This window comes from Xiphias gladius, chromosome 9 (assembly GCF_016859285.1).
Source record: "Xiphias gladius isolate SHS-SW01 ecotype Sanya breed wild chromosome 9, ASM1685928v1, whole genome shotgun sequence".
Taxonomy (NCBI): Eukaryota; Metazoa; Chordata; class Actinopteri; order Istiophoriformes; family Xiphiidae; genus Xiphias; species Xiphias gladius.
Genome location: NC_053408.1, coordinates 5,444,648 through 5,463,544, shown reverse-complemented (window position 1 = coordinate 5,463,544; position 18,897 = coordinate 5,444,648). Strand labels below are relative to the sequence as shown.

Genomic DNA, 18,897 nt, shown 5'->3' with positions numbered 1-18,897 from the left:
AAATATGAATAGGTAAGCTAAGCACCCAAACAGGGTTATGAACCCTGTTAGAACAAAATAATAGTCTGAATTTATGTTTTTTTCTTATCATATTTGTAACACTGAGCTCTACACTGCAACAATACTATGTTTATTTCCATGTCTTCTGTATGGATCGTCAGCCGTTGAGGATGCAAACGTTTTGCCTTCAAACTCTTAGCTTTAGCTTCAGTCTTTTAGCACAATATCATGTGTGTGGCCATCAAGTGCGTATTTAAGATCCTTTTTACATGATTCTCATCTTTGTAAAAAGGAGTCATTATAATGTCAGCTGGAGTTAAGTGTTTTCAACCAACTCATGGAACTAACGATCTTACAATCAGATCCCTAGCTACAGCTGATAAAATGATCCAGCTACAGCCGTCAGCAAAATCTACAGTCGCCGGTTGAGAATGAGAAGCTGCGTTTGCCCACTTCTGACTGAAATCAAGGAGAATCAGTTTGAAAGATTACGTAGACATTTGATGGTAAATTTGCCACAGTCATCACTGTAATCCGCATTTGTGCCGAGACAGAGCAGAAAGCAGAAACAGAAAGCGCAGCGCAAAGTCAACGGCACATTCATTCTCTGTCAACTGATTGATTAATTAGTTGACTGGTCGTTTCAGGACTAGTTGAGCCATAAGTAAATGAAGAAGTAGACAGAGGTTGACATTTTCCATTTGAAATGTGGACAACCTGCTGAACCTACACCACCGTTACGCACCTGCCGTCGAGGAAACCTGAATTGTGGTTATTCTGTTGCCTTGTTTTCAGTTAATCTACACTTCTCAGTCGGCAGCACACGCGCAGCAGATCCTCTATTTCCCTCTGACCTCAGGCTGTCTACAGTGAGAGGAAGGGAGTGTGTGTGCGCGACTCCTGCTAAGGTTGCAGATGCCTCCTCTCTGCACCGAAGAAGAGTGTTTAATGAGAAGAGGTTGGAATCCTGATAAATTCACACAGGGGGGCCGGGGAGAAGAGCTCCCGGTGGAAGATATTTACTGCCTTTACAAATGCCTTTCAAATCACTGCCCCAGTGAATGACAGTCAGAGCTATTACCATGCAGCAGCTTAAAGACGAATGCAGGTGAATTTGATCCCCTTTTCCTGTTGCTTAGGGGCTCCTCTGTACTGTGGGGATTTTGTTAGCTTCACAACAAAACCAGAAATGCGGAAGGAGAAGTTTGCACCACACCCCAAACCCGCCGTTGACAGCTCCACCGAGGATGAATTAGTTCTCAGAAGATCAAGTACATCAAGAATGATATTTAAGGGATTCAGAGACGTTTACTTCAAAATCAACAACTCTGCCACAAAAAACACTGAAACCTACGAATACAATACCAAACTAGGAGAAACTGTCTCTGCTATGTTATTAGCAACTCTGCAACCACCACTAGTTGCAAAGTTATGCATTTGTTTGCTCTATGTAACAATGCCAGCAGCAGCGGCAGCAGCGATTATTTTCCATTTAACTCTGCCTTTCACAAAGAAAATGAGATTTTAACAACTTGATGGTTAGAAAAACAGAATCAATCTTTTATGATAATTGGGTGTCTCAAAATTATACACCATGTTAAAATGCAAAGGTGACTTGACTTGTGCTCAATATACAAAGCTCAGTTTAGGTAATGAAATTCAGACAAACAATCCACAAGGCCAGCTCTGTATTCAGTGTCAACAGCACAGCTCCAGGCTGTGGCTTGGTATATGATGCAAGATTTAAAGTCTAAATCCTCTCTCGCAAGTTCATACAGAAGTCAATTTAACTTTCCGTGTACTTTCTGCAAGCTGTGTGACTAATTTGAATCATCTTGTTGAGTGGCCATTTGATGATATTCATTTTGAAGAGCAGTAACTCCAAAATGAGTCATGTTTTGATATGATTCCACCTAATTTAGGGGTACTGTATGCTACTAAAAGACTTCTAGAGAAAAACAGAAAGCCCACAAAGAACAACAACACATACACAAAATTCACAAACGATTATTTTTCCTTTTATCTATTTATATCACGATTTAATGCTCGGTACACTTTTATATGGGCCACAGCCACGGAGTGCACCTCTCCTTGTGGTACACCAGCTAAATGCCAAACAAACAACAGATAAAAAAGCCCAGCATACAGTGTCTCCAAAATAGCCACGAGCACAAAAACACGACCGTAAAGAGGGTGTTTGATGTTGGATAGAAAAAGGCCGGCGGCAGACGGGCAAAGTGTCATTTTGTTTTTCTCCTCCTTCCAGGAGTGCAAAGCTTTCAACCTGCAAGGGGTAACAATTAGGCAGGGAAGTAGAAAGAGAGGAGGAGAGGGAGAAACAAAAGGAGAGGTGGCCAATGACTGTGGCCATAGTAACAGATGAAGCATGGAGGACAGAGAGAGGTGAAACAGAGGGATGACAGAGGCAGTCCTTACCACTGCGCCCTCTTTCATTGTGCTCTGTTGTTCTTATCCTTTGCTTTGCCCACAGCAGTGCAATAATTCCCTCTGTTCTCAGTGTCATTGTGACGATAGGACAAGGGGGGAAAAAAAAACAAAACTACATACACATGCACGGTATACACTCACCATCTCGACTGCAATGGAGACGGGCCTACAACTGCGAACAAGCTGGCCTGAATAATGAAATACACATTAAATATAAAATAGACGGGGGGATTGTCGAGCCTGCAGTGCCACAGCAGACGCCAACACTTATACATGGTGAGGAGAAAGTAGGCTACTGTATGTGGCTGGATATCTTTTATCATTAATATGACAGCTACACTCTATATTACGGTACGTGTGGTGTGTGGGGATATATTTAGAACTGTTGAGGAAGAAGTATGCGTATGCCCTAGCCTGACCTGCTGCTACTAGGCCCTTTCAGGCAACACATTTGTAAAGACGGACGGAATAAAACATAATATTGTATAGAATTTAAATAAGCGTAGGACCAGCTCAACTTCAGAAACAGACTGATGTCGAGTTGAGCTTAAATAAAAAGCACTTTCAGTAGAAAAATTCAACAAAAAGAAAACTCACAAAAGGATGAAAGAACAAGGTCACAGACTCCGGGATATGGGTCAGTGTGCATGTGTGTGTGGCGTGTGTGTGTGTGTGTGTGTGTGTGTGTGTGTGTGTGCTAGTGTGAGAGGGATAGACGAGTATTGTTTTTGGCAGATCCATCTTGCTGGTCTTACATCAATTTTTCATGTGTTGTTTTCGGCTGAGTACTTAATACTGTTTGGGTGCAGGTCTTAATGTTTGGCACTAATCTAGTACTGGTACAAAACCGGCAGGACATCTTTCGAAATTGGAGAGGGATTTTAATTTGTTTTGATTAAATTGTTTTTACAGAAAGTAGGGCTCCAGCTAATGATTATTTTCACTTTCAATTAATCTATCAATTATTTTCTGCATCAATTCTTCAATAGTTAGTTTACAAAATGTCAGTGAAAAATGCTCACAACAGTTTTCTAGAGCCCGAGGTGAAGTCAAACTGCCCTGTTTAGTCCAACCAACAGTCCAAAACCCAAAGATATTCAACTTCCAATGACATTAAACAGACCAGCAGCAAATCCTCATATTTAAGAAGTTGGAACCTGGAAATTAGTTTGAAAAGTAACTGAAATGGATTATCAAAATAGGCGCTGATAATGTTTCTTTTTACTGACGAATTAATTGACTGTTTCACCTCTATGAGAATGACAAGCTGTATACAATCTAATAATTAGCATGATCTGTTGTTGCACATAGCGCGCCTTAAAATACATGTACAGACAAGATAAAGCTATAAAATTGCACTGGAGTCTGGTCTTGTTTGACATTTGTAACATGGTCAAGTTTCATCAGTCACAAACAACAACAAACAAAAGGGTGACACGGAAAAAAAGAGATAAACAAGAATGGTCCCGCCTCTATCCCATTCTGTTTTTAGATGGCTTACAGGGTAGGTTTAGCTGGAGAGTGGGGATTATGGCTGCAAATGATGACTATTTTCATCATCATTTAATCTGTCAATTCTTTTTTGGATAATTGATTAATCATTTAGCATATAAAATGTGAAAAACGCACATCACCTTTTCCCAGACCCAAAGGTTACGTCTTCAAATTGTTTGTTTTGTCTGGCCAACGGTCCAAAACCCAAATATATTCAATTAGAAATGATTTAATAACAGAAAAACAGCAAATCGTGACATTTGAGAAGCGGAAACCAGTGAATGTTTTACATTATGTTTAATAAATGAATTAAGGAATTAATCAAGTATCACAATTGTTCAAAAAAGAATTCCAATCAACTAAGCAGTTAATCGACTAATCATTGGAGCACAAATGGGGATGCACCTGTAATATATGTCTGCATATTTGCACTTGCATCTACTGTATGTGGCACCCTCATCTGACCTGACCTGTCAAACCAGATAAATTTATCCGGAGGCCTGATAAATCCTATCCTTCCAGTGAGTGTCAGCAAGAGTTACAACTATTGAGAGTGGCAAACAAGGCTGCCGCAGACTGAAGGGGGGGGGGGGCATGCAGACAGTCAGACAGACAAGTATAGACACAGAAAAAAAATGTAGGTTTGAATTCAGAGATGGCACAATAACTTCCATCAAACTGAGACAGTCGGGGAGACGCATTTGGACACACAGCTGGGTTTAGTCCACGCCTTGCTGTTGTGGTCCCGGCAATTGCAGTTCTTGTGAAGTGAACCAATGCCGCCATTCACTTATGCAACACTGTGTTTTGCTGCCTTTATAAAGCAGCGCGAAGCGACACAATATCCCTCAGTATGCTCAGCTAGCAAGGGCACTTCCTGCTATTCAAAGGCACACAGCGCTGAGCAGCAATAATGAGCCCATCCACATCAAGAGGCACAATGAGAGCCCAGTTTTCCCAACTGGCAAAAACAACAGGAAGCCGCTGCAAAAGGGGGGCTGATAAGTCCTGCATGGCATCAAAAATTGAAATGGGCAACCACCATGTTATTTCATATTTCTCACAGCCAAATGCACAATCCAGCAGGCTGTTTTGTTCAGTGAGGATTTTGGGTCTATATGTGTGTGTCAGTGTGTGGTACGCCAGGATGAAAAAAGATGGATAAATGGTGAAAAAATAGTGATGGAATGGATTGAGGTCTCTGGACAAAAAAAGATGGAAAATGAAAGTGAAGACAAGGGATGGCAAATGGTTAGCACCTGTAATTATAAGAATAAATGGATGATTAATGGGTGGGATGAGTGGGACTTGACAAAAAAGGAAGATGAGGGGGAGTAAGAAAATAAACACTCCAGAAGGAATGAAAAGAAAAGAGGAACAGTAGGATGGATGTAAAATGAAGCTGTGGTGAAACTGTTAAGAGCGTGTGGACTGGTGACAAGGGATGAAGGAAGAGGAACAGAAGCAGCAGTGATGAATGGAGAAGACAAAGATGGAGAGGGAGATTGCTTTACGGCGGGGGCACCTTAAAGGAGTAAGGGGGACAAGTTTGGTTATGAGATGATGTGGATAAGCGGAGACAGAAGGACTTGAGAAAAAGGAGGAGGATGGGAGGAAGGGAAGGGATGGAGTGGCGGAGACTCATTAGCCTACGCAGGGCTGGTACATTAAGCCTTCCCTGCTCTCCTCTTTTACCTCCCTCTCTTCTCGCTCCTTTTGTTCTCCAGAAATATCTGAGTGGGTGCGAGAGAGAGTAACAGAGTGTGCGAGGAAAAAAAAGGAACAGTTACAGTTATCGAAGTGATGACAGAGTGAGGGGGAGAGAGAGAGAGAACAACAGCGACAGAGGAAGTAGATGACTACTGAGCTGGCCTGATATTTTTAGAAACCTTCAGATGCAATACCACTAGTGCCAACTAGTGATACCTGATTTTTTTTATCTCCAAAACAGTTATTTTTTGATACTTACTTTGCTGAGAATGAACACGCTTTTTTAAACAAACACAAGTGTTTAATGTTATCCTAAGAAAAATGAAGAGGAGTAATTAAATCAGTGCAAATTAAACGATAACTGGAGGATCTTCAGCGGCGTTTTCCAGTGGAGGCGCGCCGCCTTGCCTGGAGTGCCTCGGCTAACGTCAGAAGAAATTATTACATTTTTGTGAAATATTAGGCTTATTAAGCTCCAGGGAAAATAAGCGGTGGCCCTAAATCACACAGCAAAGCCCTAGTATTTCCTGAGTGAGGTGAGTGTTTGACCCATCATGAGTTTTAAACCGTAGCCAGTTTACCAGTAGCCAGGTTACGTAACTTATTAGGAGACGGAAATGAAGATGAACACTAAAATTATTACCCAAACTCTATCACGGCAGAGCTGAAATGATTAGTCAATTAATCAATAAGCTGATCAGCAGAACTTTAATCGGCATCCATTTTGATATTCGATTCATACTTTTAGGAAATTTTTCAAGTGCTGAATAATTGTGAGAATTTGCATGTTTTCTTGGTCTTACGTGATAGTCAATTGAATATCTTCGGCTTTTGGATTGTTTGTTGGACAAAACAAGAAATTTTTAGAAGTCACTTTGCGCCTTAGTAAACTAAAATGGGCACTTGTCGCTAAATTTTCACATATTCCACAGATCAATCAATCAAGAACGGTCAATGAACAAATCAAGAAAATAATCGACAATCAACCGACGGCTAAACTAATCTTTAGTTGCAGGCCAACAGTAAACCACAGTTGAACCCCCTTTCCAGGGTCAAACTTCCACCAAACATACCTGTCTACCTGTGCAATGAGGAATTACTAACAGCATTTAAGGCGCTTAAACTTTCAGTTTTACCTTTAAATAAAGTAATTTAGATCATCTGGATAAATATTCGGCTTTTTTACAACCTGTCTGATTGTCTGACTGCTTGTGTTACTTGCCCCCTTCTGACTTATTTTTGTTTTGTATGTTTTTGTTGCATGTTGCCATTTCTCAGCAATTAACTCATCAAGTACTATGTAGAAAGAAATGAATAAAACTATAAAAATAAATAAATAAATAAATAAAATTCAGGGTTGTAATACAGCAGAAATATTCTTTATACAATTCTGATTTATATCATAAAATGTCTTAAAAGTATAAGAAAGCAAGACTAATAATGTGACAAAGCATTTGGCACCAACTTTGGAAACTTGACACAAAAAATGTTATTGCTTGAGAACCAGTTTTATTAATGAGATGGTATGAAAAGAGCACAGAGTGGAGGAGAAAATGTTTTGGAGCAGAAAAGACAGAGAGGTAAAGCTTGGTATTGTTTAATTTTTTTTTTTTCACATTATTTAAACCTGAGTTTCAGCACTGAGACTAAAAAAATGGATACCTTGCTTTGAAAAAAAAAAATATATATATAAAAATATCATAAAAATATCATTGTTTTTCTACAAAACCTTTCAACAAATGGGGCCAAAGTTCTCAAATTTTAAATCCTAAAGGGAGATCCTAATCAAAACAAATATAGTCTAAAATTGGCCAAATTCTGATTTAAATCTGGAACTATCTTATCAAAAAAAAAACAACAAACAAAACGAGTGGACAAGATTACAATTCTGACCAGGATTTCAGAGCCAGTTTTCAGCATTTGACAGTTTGCCTCTGTTCTACAGACACATTTTGGTCTGTACATAAAAAAAATGTAAGTTTGACATCCAGCCATGGAGAGACATAGATGGGGTGGGGGGAGAAGTGAGCTGGAGAGGTGAAAACAGAGAGAGTTGAGATAATTTTCAGGAAACCAATCACCAAGAGCAAGCAGAGAGACTTGGTGTTGTCAATAAACTTGAACACATAAAGAATGACAGATATTACATGAAGAACAGAGTGAACCGCCATCAAGGCACATTTGATCTTTCATTTCTGTCCCTCACACAATTTTCTCTTCTAATGGCCATCTGTCAGGTGCCATGGCCTCTCCAGTTTTCTCCCTCTAGATTTATATTCAGAGTGTATCTACAGCAACACAGTAACACACACACACACACACACACACACACACACACACACACACTCCGGCACGATGTCAAGCACTGGCACGATGCTGAGAAGACACTGACCACCTGAAAAGGTGACCTGGGTCAAGGTGACACCGAGCACAGTGGCCACAGCAGAGCAAACAAATCAGAGAGGGTTTGACACATGCTGCTGACACCAGACAGAAAAACCGACACTCAACACTGCGCTTAAATCACATACTTGAACCCTTCACCTCTCAAAGTACACACAGAGACGCCTACACGGTGCCTTTTGAAATCGAGAGCTGCTCAGACTTGCCCTGGGAAACGACCGAAATCATGACAAACAATTAACGGGGAATCTCTATGAATAGTGAGCTCTTCCCAAAGCCGGTTTCCACCACTCCCCAATATTCACAACTGAATTTCAGAGATCCCCGCATTTACATCCATGCGATCCGCGCATCCGTCCGCTCTCCCGCCCCGATTCATCCGCCTCACCTTTGTCAGTCGAGCGTCTCGTCTGCCCAGGCAATAAAAATCCTGCACCATAGTAAAGAGAGATCCTAAACAAAAGGAGGAGACTGTGGGAGCATGTAAAAAGAAACAAAAAAAGAAGAGGACAAAAGATAGAGGGTGGGAATAGGAGGGAAAATAGGGAGAGAGAGAGGTAAAGAATGGCCCAGACAGGCAGAGAGCTCTCCACAATGTGAGCAGCTAGGAAGGGCGAGCGCCAGGTGTCAGTACGCATACACTGACTGCATGCACACGCACGCGCACACACACACACACACACAGAGAGAGAGACACACACACACACACGCACACACTTAGGCAGACAGGCAACTGTCTCTCGCTCTCATTCTCTCCCCCTCCTCCTCTTCCTCCTCCTCTTCGTCCTCCTCTGTCTCTCTGGCAGCAATAACTCTCCCTCATACTCCTTCCCTCTCTCTCTCTTCTTTCAGCCAGGGTAGAACTCTTAACTCTTTCAAAGCCAGCGATCTCCAAGAACGATTGCTATTTCTACTTCCACTTGTGCTAGGGTTGAACTCTTAATTGGGTTTTTGTTTTTGTTTTTTAAATTAAAATCGCGATTTGAAAGAGGGCAACTTGCGAATCGCAAAAGCACCAACTGTACGCCGACATCACCTAATTGTTTGGGCCACTTGGGGACAGAGGAACATTTATATGAGCATATCATGGCCTTTTAAACTTATTCAGTTGATCCATTGTTAATAAAAACATATCAAACCATGTTGTAGGATGTGAACATTTTAGCTGCTAACTGTTGATTTCACAGGTGACTACTGCTAGAAAATTTAGTCAACTGTACCTGAAACAAAGAAAATGACTGTTGCTTGGCCAGTGTGCTGCCTGTAAACCATACGCCATTTTCACGGCAAAAATTTTGACTTGTCGTAGTAGGAAAAGCACAGGTGTTGCCAGCAACATTAACAATGGCTACGTTCTATTCAAGTGCCCATGATAGCGTGCCAGTGTGCACAGTACCAGAACCCTGAAACCAAAGCAGCTAATGGGAATTCAGCCGTCATTAATTTTACTATTTAGACTCGTGATTTTCCCAAAAAGACATGTCAAACTATCCTCCAGGAAATGCCTATGGTTTGTACCCTTGTCTATGCTATTCATGCTGTGACAAAGATGGTTTGTCGCGAAAGAAACGCAACTCCATAATTCTAAATGAATATACCTCTAAAGTCATGTCTAAATAAATGCGGTCAGTTTTTTACTTTGCAAAATTAGCCAAGTTTACGAAGACGTTGACTTCTCTTTGACCAGTGCAACTGATGCAAGTGCATCTTTTTCAATTGATTTTGCCCATGTAAAAACAAGAGAAATGTATGATTATGTTTGGTATAACTATCATGCTTAATGCTATGTAGACCACAAATACAGGCCTGGAGTTTATTTTACCACAAATAATCACAATTAAATTGCAATATTGGCCAGAAAAACCACGACTACACATTGCGTCCTCAAATGGTTCAAGTCTAACTTATACTTTCCTTCGGTCCTGAAAACAGCAGCTGCACAGCAGGTTAAACGTGACCATTTGCGAGCTAAGCATAAATATATAATAATCTTCCTATAAAATGCACCATACCATAATGGTGATAGTACAAGAGAGAAAGGAAAGGAAGCAGGTTTTATGGTACACATTCAATACACCATGTCTCAAATTGCCTCTTTATTCTATTTTAGTCTTACAGAAAAGACTGCTTAAAGTCTACACGCCCTTCTATATATTTAGGTATACATCGATATAGGCGAAATCTTAAAAGAGCCAATATCACAGAGAGATAGTACGCCAGGGAGCTCAATGCCCATCAGGGAGCTTCAGCGGAAACATGCCTTTGTGAAGATTCATGAAACGGTCTTGCGTGTTGGGACACAGAGGGAGGGCTTACCGATAACAGCAGCTCATGGAAACTTGCAGAGATACTTAACATACATTCACTCAACATGTCACTGAGATTATGGAGGTATCTGCTGTCACGGGCAAAAAAACCGGGGAAGAGTGTCCCTTTAGAATTGGGACTGGCTCATTACACCTCTGAAAAAGGGTCTAAAATGCATTTTTTATCACAATTGGTCATTCTTTCTTATTAACACTTTTCTGTAAAATAGACTGTAGAATTTCGGGGTGAATCCTGCAAAACACAACATGGTACTAGATGCAAAGAACCAATTTGTGCAAGCGCAATGACTACTGTGGTAATAATCATTGCGGATGACGTTATGTTTTTGTTCAAATTTGTTCCTCTTAGTTAGAAGGACATTTCTGAAGCTTGTTAAAAGATGTGACTGAAATCTGGTAGAAAGTTAGGCACAAGTAATTACAGTGGTTTTAGGGGCGTTTTAAATGCATTTCTAAATAACAAATTTGGACTCGGCATGTGCTCTCTGAGTGCTTTCAGGCTTTTGTTCATTTCCCATATTTAATGTTAACATCAAGATTCACCTTCAAGAGCTGACTCCGGGTTTTGTTTCAGTTTACCGCACAGTCTGGTTTAGTAAATGCCACAGTGCCACCAAGGCCACATGGTAACATCACATGAAGTATGTAGACAGACACCCGGGCATACACGCAACCTTCTATGCATGTTCACAGATAACAGAAAAGTAGGCGTATCAAGCAGCAGGTACTGCACCTAATTGTAGTGACTGATCTTAAGCTAAAACAACTCATCAATTAACTGATTAGTAAATCAACGCAACATTTATGTACAACAATTTTGATAATTAGCTGTTTTAGGTCATTTTATTAAGACAAAAATTATTAATCTTCTATGGTAGTAAACTGAATATCTTTGGGTTTTGAACAGGACAAAACAATTGAAGACATCACCATGAACACCATGGAAGTTTTAATCAACAAATACTGATTTTCTGTCAGATTTTCTGTTCCTAAACACTCAAAAGTTGTGGTTCCTGACCGAGATAACGGTCGACTTATTTTATCAGCCAATATTGGCCTATCACAGATACATTGGTATCGTTGTATATGTTGTCCGATATGTGCCGATATGTATTGTAAAAAAAGTTTTCATAACGCAGAAAAAGATGCTTGGGGTAATTTAGAAATGGCGAAAAATAATTACATTGAAGTGAATGGGAAAGTAGTGTCAGACTTTGTGTAAAAAGACTGATCTCAAACAAAGAGAAATGATGCTTTATACCAAGTTTAGCTACTAGCAAATCCATTTTGTAGTCCTGGGCAGGTGAAAAGAAACGATAAAACACAGAGCAAAACCTATTAACGCCACTACAAATGGACCAACAACCAACCAAGAATACCGGCCGATATATCGATATATATATATTGAATTTTTCTACTCCCTAAAATCGGTATCGGCCCCAAAAATCCAGTACTGGTCGGGCTCTAGTTTCCCGCTCCAATAAAGACACTGTTCAGAGAAAGTTACAGAGACAAGTTGAAATATCATTCAAAACGCAGCAAACTCATTCATGAATGGTCTCGCCAGTGACCACATGTTCAAGGCCTATCACTTTCCATGACCATAAAACACTGTCAACACTATCCCTCTCAGTTGCCACCTAAGCAAGGACACCAGATCTAGGTCACAGTAACACCAACTGCTAAATATCAGTCACACCTCAGCCGCGGACACGTCCCTTTAATCAAGCTGTCACAGTGAACAGAGTCGAGAGCTGACACGGATCCAGCGTAAAGAGGCAACAAACGTTCTCACATTACAACGCACCATCAAAGTCTATTTTTTGACCAATTTTCTGCGCAGAGGCAGAGTGAAACACTAAAAATTAAAAGGAGGAAAATGCCATAGAGGGATAGCAGGAAAGGGAGGTGAGCAGGAGGTAAGGGAAGGGAAATGGACACGTGGGGACAGCGTGAACAGGAGTGAGAGTTCCCACTATTGACGTGGTGATCAGAGAATAGAGGAGAGTCTACCCACGCATCATGCTGCCCACTCCCTACCGCTAGAACTGGAGAGCAAGGTTCCCTCTACAGGAAGGAGCCGCATGAGAGAGCGACACAGCCGCGGACTCTTTCGCTGGTCTCCATTTAAATGTGTTTGTAATTCTACACAGCAAGTGAAATTACTAGCCGTCAAGCCACCGCCAATGTCAGTGGGATACTCAGGGCCCTGCTGAGGGCATTCTTTGGGCTGATGGTTACACGTCTAACATGCACCGTGTACTGATTTCACACATGCATCAGGCCTTTAATACAGATTTATGATGGCAATCCATCCAGAACTCGCTGAATATAGAAGGCAGACTGGTGGCTCGACAAACTGAGACGTGAGTCACGCCATTTTTTTTTCACACATCGGAGTGTACTATAACAAAGAGCCATAAGAGGATGTGCTTCAATGTGATTATAGCGATGATGGTGATACAAAAGGAACATCGTGCAGCTGAGTACCATCGGCAGCAGTGAGTGCCAGATATTATAGCAAAGAATGCACTTGAGAGAATTGGGCTTTTTATTCAGCAGTTAGCAACGACTATACTGTCTTTAAAGCTTTTCTTTGAAGTGGTGCATGTACCGAATAAAAATGTGAAAAAAAATTAAAGGAAAAACCTAAATAAATCGCCTGTTTTTTTTTTTTTTAAACTGTAGACATTTTGATTTGTCATAATACGAAAAAAGCACAGGTGTTTTACTAAAAACGTTAACAATGTCTCAGTTCCATTCAAGTGTCACAGTAAGTCATGAAAGTAGCCAGGTTTCAATTTAAATGTAGCTCAAATTTTAACAGTATTTCCCGAAAAATCTGCGCAAAAAATAAAAGCGAACTAATACATGTTGCTACCCACTACGGTCATGTGAATATTACGACTTTGTTTCTCGAGTCGGATACCATTGAACAAATGCAGAAGACGACGGCGCAACAAGATGAAATGATGAAAAGAGTGCCAGTCAAACCTCAAATGGTGGAAGACATGATGGAAAAATGATGTGTGTTTCATGTACTTATTTGAGTAAGGTTACAGTCTCTGCCACAGTTTTTACTCTCTTCAGTGAATGTTCAAGTCACATTCTTCACGTACGTCATCGTACACCAATTTTTCTACCTCAGCTAAGCATAAACACTTACCTTCTGTGGTAAGGCCTGTGAGTGGATACATAACAAAAGCATGCCCGTCAGCGTTTCGATGAAAACGATGTGAATCATAAGCAATGATCTGCACAGTCATCGCGTCTCAACTAACACCTATGGGAGATTTTGGAGCGATGTGTTAAGTCATCACTCTCCACTTTTGGAAGAATAGTGTTCACCCCTCCAGGGACTTGGAGCTCGTCTGGAGGCTCGTGATGGATAAGCACTTCCCTAACACATTTCTATTTTTTCTTTTAGATTTGTCACCCATCTGTATCGAAGTTTTGCCTCTACACGTGCGAAGAGGTTTAACAAGGGAGCACAGTTCAAAGCAGAGACATAATCCTCTTATAATCTATGGCTGCAACAAGCGATTATTATCATTATTTTATTGATTAATCTCTAAACTATTTTTAAAATCAACCGTTTAATCACTTAGTGTATAATGTGTCAAAACATTGTGAAAAAAGCCAAGCACAAGTTGCCAGACCACTACTTGACATCTTGAAATTTTTGGTTTTGACAAACCAACAGTCATAAACCAACTGATATTCTGATATGTAACAGAGATTAGCTGCAAATCCTTACATTGGATAAATGCCCTAAACGGTTAATTGATTACCAAAATGGTTGATGATTAATCATCTGTTGATCGACTAATCAATTGATCATCTAATCGCTTCAGCACTAGATTTGATGACATTTGCCATATCTTGACATGCTCTCATATCAGAGAAGCAACTTCTCCCCCGTTTCAGCTTTAACACGATGCTGTCGAACAACATACACCAGACTTCAGAGAAAAATTTTCAAATTCTTAGTATATGATCCAGATTTGCCCCAAAATTTAGTGGGCTCTTCCCTGGCCTATGCCCCAATCCTTCCACCAAGTTTGGTGCAAATCGGTTCAGTGCTTTCTGCGTAATCCGGCTGAAAAATAAACAGACACGGGTGCCTCTTTGGCACATGTAAGAAAAAAAAATAAAAAAAATCAGATGCTTTTCAGCTGCACTTAACTACAACCCAACTGATTTACGAGAGTTACGTGTGTAGCTATGATTGAATTAATTCTCAATTATCGACTGCAAGGAAAACTTTTTTGCTTCAAATCTTTTGTTATGTCTGGCTATGTTTGTTTTTCCTTTCTTTCTGCCGTAGTCAGGTTTCTCTCCTGCAAAAGAACTGTTGATCTCAATAATTAAATAAAAGTTATATAATAAAAAAATAAATCCCCACACCCCACGAGAGTTGATATCTGTTATTATATGTCTTGATGAACGTGGCCTGTACTACCAGAGCATGGAGTTCAGAAAAGGTAATGTCAGAGATTTTGTTATGTGTGGAAGAAATAATTGGTTAATTTTCTGTGGGAAAAGCCAATGAACCACTAGAGACTGGGACCAGAATCAATTTATGATACGGATAATTTACCAACTTGAAAAAGTGGATTAAGACATAAGGTTCTCTTTAAGATCTTGATATTGATTTCAACCGTATCACCCTGCCCCAACCATGACTCTCAGAAAAAGGTCGTAGAAGAGGTGTCGGCCCATCACATTGTTGAGCCTGAGGACTTTCAGGAGTTCATTCAGTACAGGCACACGTGTGGCTGTGACAAGGGTTGTATGTGCATCAAGTGGCACCACTGAACCATAATGATGGGCCCATTATTGCATCCCACACTCCACAAAATAGGAGAGTGCCACTGCTGACACTTTGGGCACATCGTCTCTCAGCCCCCAGCCCTCTTGAAGGTTCGTATGAATTGTCTTTGACCTTCAGCACAATTTTCATTTTGCTACAGCTTTGTTACCACGGTTAGCCCGTGATGAGGCCACAGGTGCCTGCTGGTGAGGTTGGAAGCGTCGGGGGCCATTTTGCCCACCTGATCGACACCGGTTATACTGTCTCTGAACCTACGCGAGGAGCAACTTCTCCTGTTCTATGTTGTTTTGGGAGAGGGCGGATGAGGCCACAGGCAAGGAAGGGATGAGGTCGTCCCACACTGAATTTTCTAACAGACCTTATAAATGATAATGAGCTTTCTAGAGAAGAGGAAATTATAGAGGACAATCCTCAGGGGAAAGAGACCAACTGAACAGCTGAAGACAAGCACTTTCTGACAGTTTCGTAAACACTTTATGTCTTGAGCTCTGATGAGGAAAACAGATTATACTCACGCATATATCTACATAATAGGGCATCTCACAGTTGGAATAGACTCTTCATTCAGCAACTTTAGTCTGGCAGACAGTACATGCATCTAATGCTGCACAGTTCCTCAGTCCCCGCTGCATAAAGGCACTTTACAAATAAATGTCAAAAGCTGAAGGAAGACAGCTAAATGACACATTACAGTGAAGATCGAAGAGGCTGCAGACGTCAGGCTGTTGTCCTTAGTAACCAAAGGTCAATGCTCCTCTCGACAGCTGTGCGCCATATTGATTCACAGATTAATTGTCTGCTTTGCCAGCTACAATCTGTGTTTACACGGCATCTTAATATTCACATTTAAAGGGAATTAAGACATACAGAGGTTACTAATGTACGGTGTGAGATAAAAAAGGGGTTTACAGATGAATGTATGCTCTACAATAGCCAGAAAAAACACAAACCTCAGCTGACTTCAAGTAGAGCTGAAATGATTAGTCGATGAACTACAACTATTTAGACAACTGAAATCATTTTTAAGCAAAAAAAAAATTCTTGTTCCAGTCTTTCCAATGTGAGGGTTTTGCTGTTTTTCTGTCTTGGTTTTCTGGACCGTTGGTCGTACAACACAAGGCATCAGAAGTATCTGGAAAGTTTGACGGGTATTTGACTCAATTAGCAGAGAAAATAATCAGCAGATTGATACAAAAAATAATCATTGGTCGTAGCCTTAAAGACTTAAGAAAAAAAAAAATGAGAATGATATGTATTATTTGGGTCTAAAACCACAGTAACTTTAACATTTTTTTTCACAGAAGTGAATGGGGCAAATGAAGGGGCTCGATATGACATCTCGCTGCAAGAGTACAGAGTTCCTGCATGTTAACAGGACCTGGTCCAGTGAATCCCTCCATTCATTTTTTTTCTCTCCTGGGTTCATTAATACAGGAAGGAAGGGGACATTCTGTGGAGCAGTAGGTGCCAATCTGTCGCGCCGTGGAGATCAGCCAGAATCAGCTCATGTTAAGCTGCTGCTGTTCCTACTGTAGCCTCTTAAATCTATCTGATAATATTCTACTAGGTGGGATGATTCATTTCTACACAGTCAATGCAGTCACTCATGTTCCCTAGATATTCTGTAGCTTTCTTTGCATGCGAGTAGCAATATATATGTAAATTTGCAACATCCGCACACACATTTTTTTCCATTGCATTTATTAGATTTTAAAAAGTACACAGGATACGCAACAGATCAAATCAATCATAAATAGATAAGCAAACACAAAAATAAACTAAATAATGGGTGCGAAAAATGGTATGCAAATGGTTCACGAGAGGGTTGGCTCATAAGTTAAGTCCACATATCCTCAGTATTAGTTTTTTCATTGACATCGGCAACCTAAAAGTTCTTTCATCCACCCGTTAAGAGTTTTCACGTATTTTCAAAAACATGGCAATTGTATATATTAGTTTAAATGAACTGAAATACAGTATAGCTTTCATTCCATATTCCATATCTTACAGCTTATTCACAAAATATCTATCAATAGTTAAAGTATACCCGAAGATCAGCAGTATGCAGGAAATTTATCTTTTCAACCACCTTAACCTTTGGATACAGTAATTACAGGTTTACAGTGAGCGTGAAGAGAAATACTTAACAAGTAACAAAATTGTACGGGAATGTAAAACTGAAATATCATAATTGCAGTTAAAGTGGGCCACATTAGGCTCCATTGTCATATTCTAAGAACAAAAATCATGTTATGATTGATTTCCCCTTTTCCATGCACAAAGAAGCTAAACTTGAGAATTACTCAAATCTAAGTAATAAAAAAAAAAAATGTCACCCTCAAACTTGGTGCAATTTTGAAAATGCCTGAATTCAGCAGGTTCCTCTCATTCTGATCAATCCTAATCATGTGGGGTGAACAGAATAAGACAAATTAAGCACACGGATCCATCCTACTGCTAATAAAATGCATTTTTTTAAATAATATACATAATATAGGTCAAGATACTTCAAATCTGGCTGCATGGGGTATCTAAAAGTGACAGCTTTGAGACAAAATATTATTATATGACTTTACTAGAGTTGCCCAGTGCAAGTGGGTTTATCTGCAGTTTAAGATTGACCATACTTGCATTTACACTGTATTAGGTCTGGCTGTTTAGGTCAGTCCTCTTGCCTTAGAGTTTGAGACATGTTTACTGATCTGATGATCTCTAATTAGATTTCTCCACCACTGTAGAAAATGAGCCATCAATTAGAGTGCTATCATTAGGGGGAGCGATTTGATTCCTGTCAAGCACCTGCTGCCTTCAGACTTGCTTCATGGTACAGGCCTCAGGTTGGCAAGGGTTTTCTTCTCCAAGCCACACAGGCCAATTTGGATCAGTCTAGTGTAGAACCATCCATCTTGTAAGCATGTCAGTGCATCAACGGCACAACACAGACAAACAAACTTGTGATAGCTATTAGTGGGCAATTAGGGCGTGAAACCAAAGCAGACCAATCACAGGAATGTGTGAAAGTAGATCTATGATCTTTGCATGAATTCAAAAGCTGTTAACTGTGTCTGCTGATCACGAACTGAAAAAAAAGAAAAAAAGATCTGTATTATCAATCTATAGCCTTAATTTGTACAAGACAATTTTGTAACCGTGGTAACATATATGTACGTCACCACATGAGTGCAGGGATTTTCCCAGATCCATAAAAAAATGAAAAGGCGTTAAAGCAGAGATGTATTGAGCTCTTATCCTACTCTGTACTAGTTCCCCAATAAAAAGTGAGTACAATGTAGCAACCACACAGCCCTGTATTATTATTGTACAAGATGTCTCTTTTTGGCCAATTTCTGTCTGTTCATCACCATTTGACATTAATGAGGTCCAGGTACAGTCTGAACTGTTCATGCTCAAAATCGGTTATTTTTTCATGCTCTTTTTGTGAACAGCAGCGGAGATAAATAAAACATAAGGTGCAGTGAAGTGCAGCATGACTTGCATTTCTATTTAATATTTCCCATGTGGGTCCGTGTAGTGCTGATGATGCAGGATGAAATTTGCTAAAAGTTCATCTTTCGTATCCACATGGATGAAGGAACGCCACCTTCAACTAAACCTCTCTAAGACTGCACTCTTAAGTCATCCCGGCCAACCAATCTCTCCATCACAATAGCAACATCAAAA

The 18,897-nt window shown here is 40.2% G+C and overlaps 1 protein-coding gene across 4 annotated transcripts in view; it reads right to left on the bottom strand.

Moving 5' to 3' along the window:
- tanc2b (tetratricopeptide repeat, ankyrin repeat and coiled-coil containing 2b) overlaps positions 1 to 18,897 on the bottom strand; it is a 140,590-nt gene that overhangs the window by 82,380 nt on the left and 39,313 nt on the right. The window contains exon 1 of one of the 4 annotated variants that reach the window (XM_040135594.1): positions 8,444 to 8,533. The exons of the other annotated variants lie outside the window; for them this stretch is intronic. The gene's annotated coding sequence lies outside the window, so the exon portion shown is untranslated. Of the gene's footprint in view, positions 1 to 8,443; positions 8,534 to 18,897 lie in introns of those variants that run through there. 4 annotated transcript variants of the gene reach the window in all.